Source organism: Dreissena polymorpha, chromosome 1 (genome assembly GCF_020536995.1).
Source record: "Dreissena polymorpha isolate Duluth1 chromosome 1, UMN_Dpol_1.0, whole genome shotgun sequence".
Classification (NCBI taxonomy): domain Eukaryota; kingdom Metazoa; phylum Mollusca; class Bivalvia; order Myida; family Dreissenidae; genus Dreissena; species Dreissena polymorpha.
In genome coordinates this window covers 94,969,688-94,979,023 of record NC_068355.1, presented here as the reverse complement: position 1 = coordinate 94,979,023, position 9,336 = coordinate 94,969,688, and positions in this window count along the sequence as shown.

Sequence of the window (9,336 nt, the reverse complement as noted above, 5' to 3'; positions counted from 1 at the left end):
CAATTTCAACAACCGAAAAAGCTATCGCTCACCTCCTATTTGCAGTGAATTCGGATGATTCTTTTTTATTATGAATTTTATCGAATCTTATTAATTAATAGAGTTAGCTGCTTAAGATATAAATTATTAAATAATCATGAATTGATAATATTGAAAAAAAAAATGATATAATTTTATAATTGTTTAGATACAGTATTTGACAAATTCAATGTGTCGCTAAAATATATCTTACACATTCAGTCAAAAAACGTTACGAGTTGCTATAAAAACTGTTTCGCCTTCCGAAAATAATGGTGAATCAATTTTGTTAGCATGCAAACAATTACTTAGATAATTAATTATCACATTTGGCCAGGTCAGCCCATGTTCACAGTCAAGTGTGGCTACTGGGAACATAACAACATTTGGCAGCCTCTACTCGCAAGCCTTGGCGTTGGTTGATCACTATGTTTTATGAATCGCCTTTCACTAACATAGTGACTTTCACCACCAGGGGATTAGGACGAAGTGACGAATAAAACCAATCTGAGTGAATTGGACATTTATGTCAAAATGTCGTAAACTTTAACAAAACAATTACATCTTCCTTCTACCCGGCTGGGCAAGCTAGAAAAACCGCCTTATTACATGTAAACGAAAAAAAAAACATACATGAAGGTACACAATAAAAGGCATACATAAAATCATACATGAGAAGGCAAGAAAATATGATAGGCAAAATAAAGAGAATTATAACTGCATAAATCTGCATGACAATGTTAAAGGCCTAAGTCAAAAGCACACATAGAAGGCAACATGAATGAAAAAAAAAATATGTGTATATATGAACTATATAGCGAAGGCGGAATGGAGGTATGATATGTTTCAAGCGACTTTCTGCTAACAGCCTTCTCTAAGACTGCGAGACGAGCGCTTTTCTTTGCCTGCGAAAGGACGCTAGGCGCGGGTCACGTGACTCCGATCCCAGAGCCGGGTTGGCTGACCAGTTATGCAAATTGGCTGACCAGCAAAATGACTGACAAGTTATGCAAAACTAAGCAACCTATTGGCACAATTCCCATCCGCCTCGCGTTATTACATAACTTAGAACCAAGTTCGATTCATAAAACCTGTAATGTGTGCATCAAATTTCATTTATGAATCGCCTTTCACTAACATAGTGACTTTCACTACCAGGGGATTAGGACGAAGTGACGAATAAAACCAATCTGAGTGAATTGGGCATTAATTTCAAAATGTCGTAAACTTTAACAAAAGAATTACATTTTCCTTCTACTGGGCAAGCAAGAAAAACCGACAAACGTGAAACGACGTTTTACGCCCGCCCAGCTGGAACTCCCGGTGGTATTAAGAGATACAGCTTAGAGCCGTATAGAACAGATCGAAACTCGGATAGAACAAATTAACTACAGTTCTATAAGAGAATGAATATATAGAAATGTACATGGCTAAAAGACTATCAGAATAACATAATTGTTTATGTTCTTATTTTTACCGGCTAAGAAATAAATTACAATGAAAAACTAATACAATGATTGCTCTGTGTTGCTAAATCAAAATAGGGTTAACATATCAAGTATATTTAGTATTATTTTTATGGTGAGTACAACTAAATCACTGCAGACTCCTGCATAAACACAGTGGGGCTACAAACTCGACATAGCCGGCAGACACACAAGTAACCCCCGATTCTAGTGTACAAAACATAATCAAGATGCTGTTTTACATGTTGTTGCAACCAATCCATGTGCACAACCAGATGTAAACGGGAAAGAAAATGAATTCCTTGTTGGAACAAAATAAGGCCACTGCTTAATCACAGTGGGGCTATTTTATCAACAAGGGCTTGAACATAAACAGCATGTATGAAATTCCTGCAAGAACAAAAAAAGACCCCTGCTTAATCACAGTGGGGCTTTTGTACAACAAGGGCATAACAAAAACAGCATATAAAACTCCTGTTGGAAGAAAAGTAGACCCCTGCTTAATCACAGTGGGGCTTTTGTCCAACAAGGGCTTGAACATCAACAGCATATATGAAATTCCTGCAGGAACAAAAATAGACCCCTGCTTTATCACAGTGGGGCTTTTATACAACAAAGGCATAAACAAAAACAGCATATGAAACTCCTGTTGTAACAAAAGTAAACCCCTGTTTAATCACAGTGGGGCTTTTGTCCAACAAGGCTTGAACATAAACAGCATATATGAAATTCCTGCAGATACAAAAATAGACCCCTGCTTAATCACAGTGGAGCCTTTGTACAACAAGGGCATGAACAAAAACAGCATATGAAACTCCTGTTGGAACACAAGTAGACCCCTCCTTAATCACAGTGGGACTTGTGTCCAACAGGGAAATGAACAAAAACAGCATACGCTTTATTACAGGTTGGTACTCATGAAACTCTATATACATGTATAAGGATCGGCATACCATATGTCTTGGGCAGAATTCATGGTATCAAAGAGCAATGCCTTAGACGGCCAATGGTTTAACTATGATGTAATTTTTGTACGCGTTGGAGCGCCAACGACCTAGTTGACGAATTTGAGAGTGAGGAATATTTGAAAGATGAGCATGCGTGGCGCCTCCTATCCTGAGTGAGTGACACGTGTACTTGTTGCAAACCAAGTTTGCTGCCTTAACTATTTTCTTACAATGGAGCGAAATTCTGATGTTGTGATTGGAATACCGTCAGGGTGGTGGAACAGAGGACCTTGATGACCTGTTGACTTGCTTAGATACTTTACCATAGCTCGTCCTGCGGAATGTTTAAAGGCCCTTGTTTGATTGTCACAGAAGTTACTTTACCCCCATCATGGTTTAACTGTAAGCACTCTTTATGTGAGACGTTGTTGAAACCCGTCTTGGACAGCGAAACTTCGCCTGCACGAAACAGACCGGAACATGAAACTAAAATCTTAGCTGAGTAAAGGACTACATAGTAGCGACTTTCGCAAATTCCGGGCAAAGTGGAAATCACCTGCTGAAGTTCATTTAGATTAAACGGACATCGTTTATCTTCTAGGCTGCCTCTACGAAGGCCATATCGTAGCTTTTAATAAGGAAAGAGTCAGCTGGGTTTGGAAGATTGCGTATGTTGTGGACACAATAGATGTGATAGATGAAGCTTTACGATTCCTAAGATTCAACGATGAAATAAATTGGGCCAACCTTTCGGTTGGAACTTTTAATAAAATATGGTTGTTATAATAAAGCTAGTGGAATGCCTGATAGTGCCTCCATGCATTCTTATAGGAATAAATAGTTGATGGTGCAAATAACTCTTTAAAAGTAATTCCCTCTGATTGCATGTTAGGTGGCATTGAGCCGTAACACCAGTGCTGTGCATAAATAGCCCCGGGCATAACCCAAAGAATCTGCGTCTGTAAGGTAGTGAAACGCAGGAGATTCGATCAAGCGTTTTTCCGAAAGTAAGTTTTAGCATTGAAGTTATCAGCAAATAATTTCCATGCTGTAATATCACGCCAATTTACTTTAGAGAGGGTGATAAAGTGGTTTGGGTTGATAGATTTCTTTTTCAAATCAGTGAGTCTGCACAGGAAACTATGACCTGGGAGTACGACTTGACAACAGAAGTTAAGGTAACCAATAAAAGATTGTAGTTTTTCAAAGTTATAGTACGTTTAACCGAATGAAGGAGGATTTTAAGTTTTTCTAAGTTTTCTTGGGGAAGCCTAGCTTCCATCAAATAAGTATCCAATTCTAAACCCATGAATGTAATAAGAGTACGAGCCGACTCAGTTATTCTAATTTCATAGGAATGCATACTTCAGCACAAAAGGACAGGAATTTAGTAAAGTTTTGTTGGCAAATAGATGAAACTGGTGGGCCTAGAATTAGGAAATCATCTTATATGTGTACCATATGGTCAATGCCCAAACATTTGTACACGCAAAGTGAATGGCCGAGCTAAAACGCTCAAAGATATCTGACGCAGATGAACTGCCCATAGTTAAACAGGTGTCGTAAAAGTATTAACCCTGAAATCTAAAACCTAACAAAATATAATATTCTGGATTCACTGGTATTATTCGAAAGGCTGAGTCAATGTCAGTCTTTGCAAGTAATGACTCATGACCTAATTGTAAAACCTTTTGTACAGCATCATCGAAAGATGCATATTTAACAAATACCAAATTTATGTCAATATATGTGTTGACTGAATTTCCGTCAGGATAACTGAGGATCTGAATTAGTCTGTACTGACCAGATTCTTTTAAGGGACTAAAACGATTGGACTCAAACGTAGATTTTGTAAGGGTCGATTCATGAAAGGACCTTTAATACTATTACCATCTAATACCTTTTTTAATGTGGAAGCAACGCGCGATGGGTTGTCTATGCATGATTTTAGATTCGGACATGTGTTCGTTTGAGGACCTGTAAAACCCGATTTGAAACCAGTTGTAAACCCTTGTATTATGTATTGTTCCAGTGGATAACCTTGAAGATACGGGGCTAATTTTATCAATTTTAATTGGTGTACCAGATTTTGTTTGACTGTTGGGTTTAGGAGGGTGGTTAAGGGGGTTTCTGAAGGTGGAGTCCTTGATTGAGGGGCCACAGTTGAAGGCTGTGTGTGGTCCTCGACAGTACCCACAGACATGTGGCAACGAGCATTTGTGACATCTACATCCTATAAGCTTGTTGAATTGCCAACAGGTGTTCTCAAGGAACCTTTTTGACCGGTTTGCATTTCCAGCCTTTTCTGTGCGCGAGGAACGAAAGGGCTGGGGAGATTCAACGGTTTGATGGTAATGTAACTGCCATCAACCAGAACTCTGTATGGAGTCTACCCCAATACAAAGGGGATGTTCCACGTGCCTTACGGAATTGATTATCGTAAAAAGCAAAAGAGAGGCCAGGCTTGCGATGAGCTATGTCCTTTACTATTTCCATGTATTTCATAAGCTGAGGAACTTGCAGAAGGAATTTGTGTGTATACTGCTGTAAAACGAATGAAAGCAGGTGATAGCATTTCAATTAAAAAGATTTTCTTAGTTTTAACCGAAGGTTGGATAGAGAATTTGTGTGTCCTTTGATACTTGCAAAGAGAATGAGTCAGAATCAGAAGCAAATGGGGAAGGCAGTAGCAAGGACATGTCAACGAACTTATTTGCCCATATTGACTTTTTCAAAGGCTCTTTAATCTGATCTTAAATAGGAGTGATTATTGGTTCGACATATGGTGTGCCAATACTTGTCAGCAAGTTAGTGTGTGCAATGCCTGGGTCCATCGACTCGGGCTCTGTGTTAAATCCTGTATCGTCGACCAAGAGTGGCCTCGGTGACTGTGTATGGATATGTCGACCGTTGTCACCCTGGAACGCACTAACAAAGAGCTCCTCTCTGAAACAGTGGAGGCATCGTCTGATTTGTCACCAGAACTGTCATATACCAAGGACACAACGTTTCCACTAGACACTGCGTGTCTATGCAGTCTTTTTATTTCCCAAGTGGAACTAGCTTTTACGCCAGGATCAACTACCGACGAAGCCTGGGCAGCTGTCTCTGTACCCTGGTTCTCTTGATGCGCCAACTGTAAGGCGGGAGAAGCCATTGTACGCGGCGTTGATGATGGTGTTGGCCTTTTAGCTGGAGAAGTGGACACTTCGCAGCAAGAGTAGCTTGAAAGTGTTGCCGGCTTCCATTTGCTCAGAGGCAGCTGGAAGTTAATTAAAATTGCATCAATATACTGACATGATACCGAGTAAGGCATGCCTGTGGTCAACAACAACGGTTCAGTAACTATTAAGACTTATGCGATTTTACCAGCCACTTAAAAATGCTCCTTGTCCCCACTAGATGAGTGACGGTTCATTTACAAATTCTTTCTAACGTGATTATCTATATTCTGAAGTGCGTCAACATATTCAACAAAACAAACCATTACCTGAAACTTTGCATGAATGACTGACATGTTGTAAATCTTCATAATTTCGGCTATGGAATGGAGGTTTATGGGAACGTTTTATTATATCGTTGTCAGTTAATGGTGTGAACAGTTTTTTTTTGCGATACGATAAAAAACGTCATTGTACATGCCTTAATATATATGAATATGGAAAACATGTACACGCTAATCACCACATAATATCTCGGGGCGAAAAAGAAAAAAAGTAACATGAACGTAGTTGGTAAATCATTTCGAGTAATGTGTATATATATATATATGTAGATATATATATGTAATCAACGCATCAAATACTCCTTAATGTATTATGTGTAACGTAGCAAGTTTAATATTTTATTTAATATAAGTATACAAAATATTATACGCATTGGAAATTTATAAATAACAGAAATTCAATAGGCAAAAATTCCTACTATAAGCAAAAATATGTTACATACAAAGAGCCCAGCTTATTAATGAAGTAACGGATAAATGCTTCAGAACGATATCAGATGGCCAATACAGATGGTAATTATATAAAACGTCAAAATAGACAAGAATAACACACCAAATTATTTACCTATTGCTTATCTCGTTAATTAAAGATGTCTTGATAGGCAGCCGGCAGATTGAATAGTGTGTGATTTCATGTAAATAGCAGACTTCCTTATTTGTCTATCGGATACTACCTTTGGGCACGTGGTTTTGCATTGTACACGTCAGCATTGAATGTTACAATCTATAATAATACTCTGTTCTTCAGTGGATCAATGCAGAACGACGCACACGGCTGGACATAACAGCCACACAATTTGATATTGTCATGGGGCCAATAGGCCGATATATTTAACGTTTAGTTGTGAATACTTGACGAACATTCGAAACTCTGTGTTAAAATTACATCAATACAAATACATCGTTATGAACATTGAAAAGGACTTGTGTATGTTTATTAAGTTTTATTAAGTTTTAAAGACTACGTCACATATATTTGAAGGATTTAATTTAGTGATTTTAGGGATAATTTATTTCATTAGATTCCATATGACACACACTTGACAACCGCTTTACCTCGATTGAAAAATGAAACTATAAACACATCAGCGATACTATGAAACGAAAAGCTAAATTGTTAAATGAAAGGTATATGTGTGATTAAAAAAAAGAAGAACACGTTTTCAATACTGCAAGTTCCGACCTCCCGCCCGCCTAAATAACCGAGCGCACGTCCGCCCGCCTAACTGACCGAGCACACGCCAACCCTTGACTGACAGGGCGCACGCCCGCCCACTAGACACACATATACACATACAAATAGACAGACTTGACGGATGGACTTACATACAGACAGACAGACAGACATACTGTCTGACAGACAGGCAGACAGAAAGACAGAAAGGCAGTCAGACAGACAGACAGACAGACAGATAGACAAACAGACAGACAAACAAACAGACAAAAATACATACAAGACTTGTACCATATGGATAGCATTTATTATCATACTGGTACTATTCATGGACCATTCATGTTAAGCTTTATAACAACTTTTACAATTAAAAAAATATTCTCGATAAACACGCGTCATACGCTGATTAAAAACTCGCAATGGTTCTTCATAACTAAGATTGGCTTGTAAACAATCTATATCAAACTATTCAGGATGATTAGCAACTGAGGACAGAGCAAAACAACTCGTATTACGAGTTGTAAAAGATCGCGCAAATAGTGGTTTCAGCGACGTCTTTCAAGAGACTTGACAACTGATTTAAAACGTCACTTTTAAAAGTTGGTTCAATACTGGATATTACATTGTCTAATTGTTAAGTTATTAACAATAAGCCATTTTTAAAATCATGCCTTAAATCCGCATTCCATCTATATTTGGTTTCAAAGTCGCTCACATGAGATAAAAATAAATTCTCTGTTTTTTGCAGCCCGAGATATCAATGGAACAAATGTTCTTACCAAGTTTCATGAAGAATGAACAACACATGGCACCTTGTCGGCCATGTTTTTTAACAGACCTGAACCGTTTTTGAATTCGTCCAGGATATCATTGGGACAAAATTTCTGACCAAGTTTCATGAAGATCCGACAATAAATGTGGCCGCTACAGTGTTCACAAGGAAAATATTCATGGCGCACAACGGACGACAGACAATTGACAAAGGTGGTCACAAAAATTCACCATGAGCAAAAAATATTACGCTCATAAAGAATGTCACCATGTTTGAAGATGGTATTATTAAAACTTATTGAGTAAACTAAATCAAGATATGATAACAACATTTGCACTCAGCAAGTGTCATTCAGATTGAACTAAACATGTTCCTAAAAGTATTCACAGTGTTTCACTACAAACAACTGTAGACATTTAAAAAACAACCTGGGAGCCTTGATTATAAACAATAATGAACTATTTTCAGACTCACCATGCAATTATATTTCCTATTTACAAATCAATAAATCCGTTTTAAAAAAAGAAATCTTATAATGTGGGTTATTGTATTAAACAATAAAACCCAGTTTATTTTAGCAGAAATGTGGACCCTTCAAGGGAGCGTATCCTGAGCATACTAGTATGTTGATGAATAAAGAGTGCTCTCAAATTCCTGAGTAAGAGTTACTGCCCATTCTATAAATTATATAAAGTTCTGAGATCACTTCCTTTTTGGCATTGGATTCCAAGGATTAAACCTACAGAAAAAATATTAATTAAAAAATCTACATTAATCTGCAGATATATTTATTAGTTAAATAACAAAAGCATCACAACATGTCTGGAAGAGGTAAACCAGCAGGAAGACAGAGAAAGCTCAGACAAAACTGCCAGAAAATCAGGAAACTAGAGTGTTCACAAGCTTTTTTACTAGATAAATATAAGGAAAAAGACCCCCCCCCCCCCTGGCGGCCATGTTTTTTTACCAATCCAAACCATTTTCGAACTCAACTGTCGTATCCAGAAAACAAATGTTCTGACCAAATTTCATGAATATTGGGCAAAAAAATGTGTCTTCTAGACTGGTCACATGTCTTCACTTAATACATAATTATAGAGAAAACTGCCCCGCCCCCTGGCCGCCATGTTTTTCAACCCATCATGACCATTTTCGAACTTGTTCGAGATATCTATAAAATCGATGTTGAGAGTAAAAAATTATGATGATAAGGCAAAAAATGTGACTTCTAAAGTGTTCAGAAGCTTTTTATACTATATAAATATAAGGAAAATAACCCCCCCCCCTCTCTGGCGGCCGTGTCTTTCTACCGATCCGAACCATTTTCGAGCATAATCGTCATACATAGAAAACACATGTTGTGACCAAATTTCATGAAGATTGGACCAAAAATATGACTTCTAGAGTGTTCACATATTTTTACTATATACATATAGAAAATTGCCCTGCCCCCT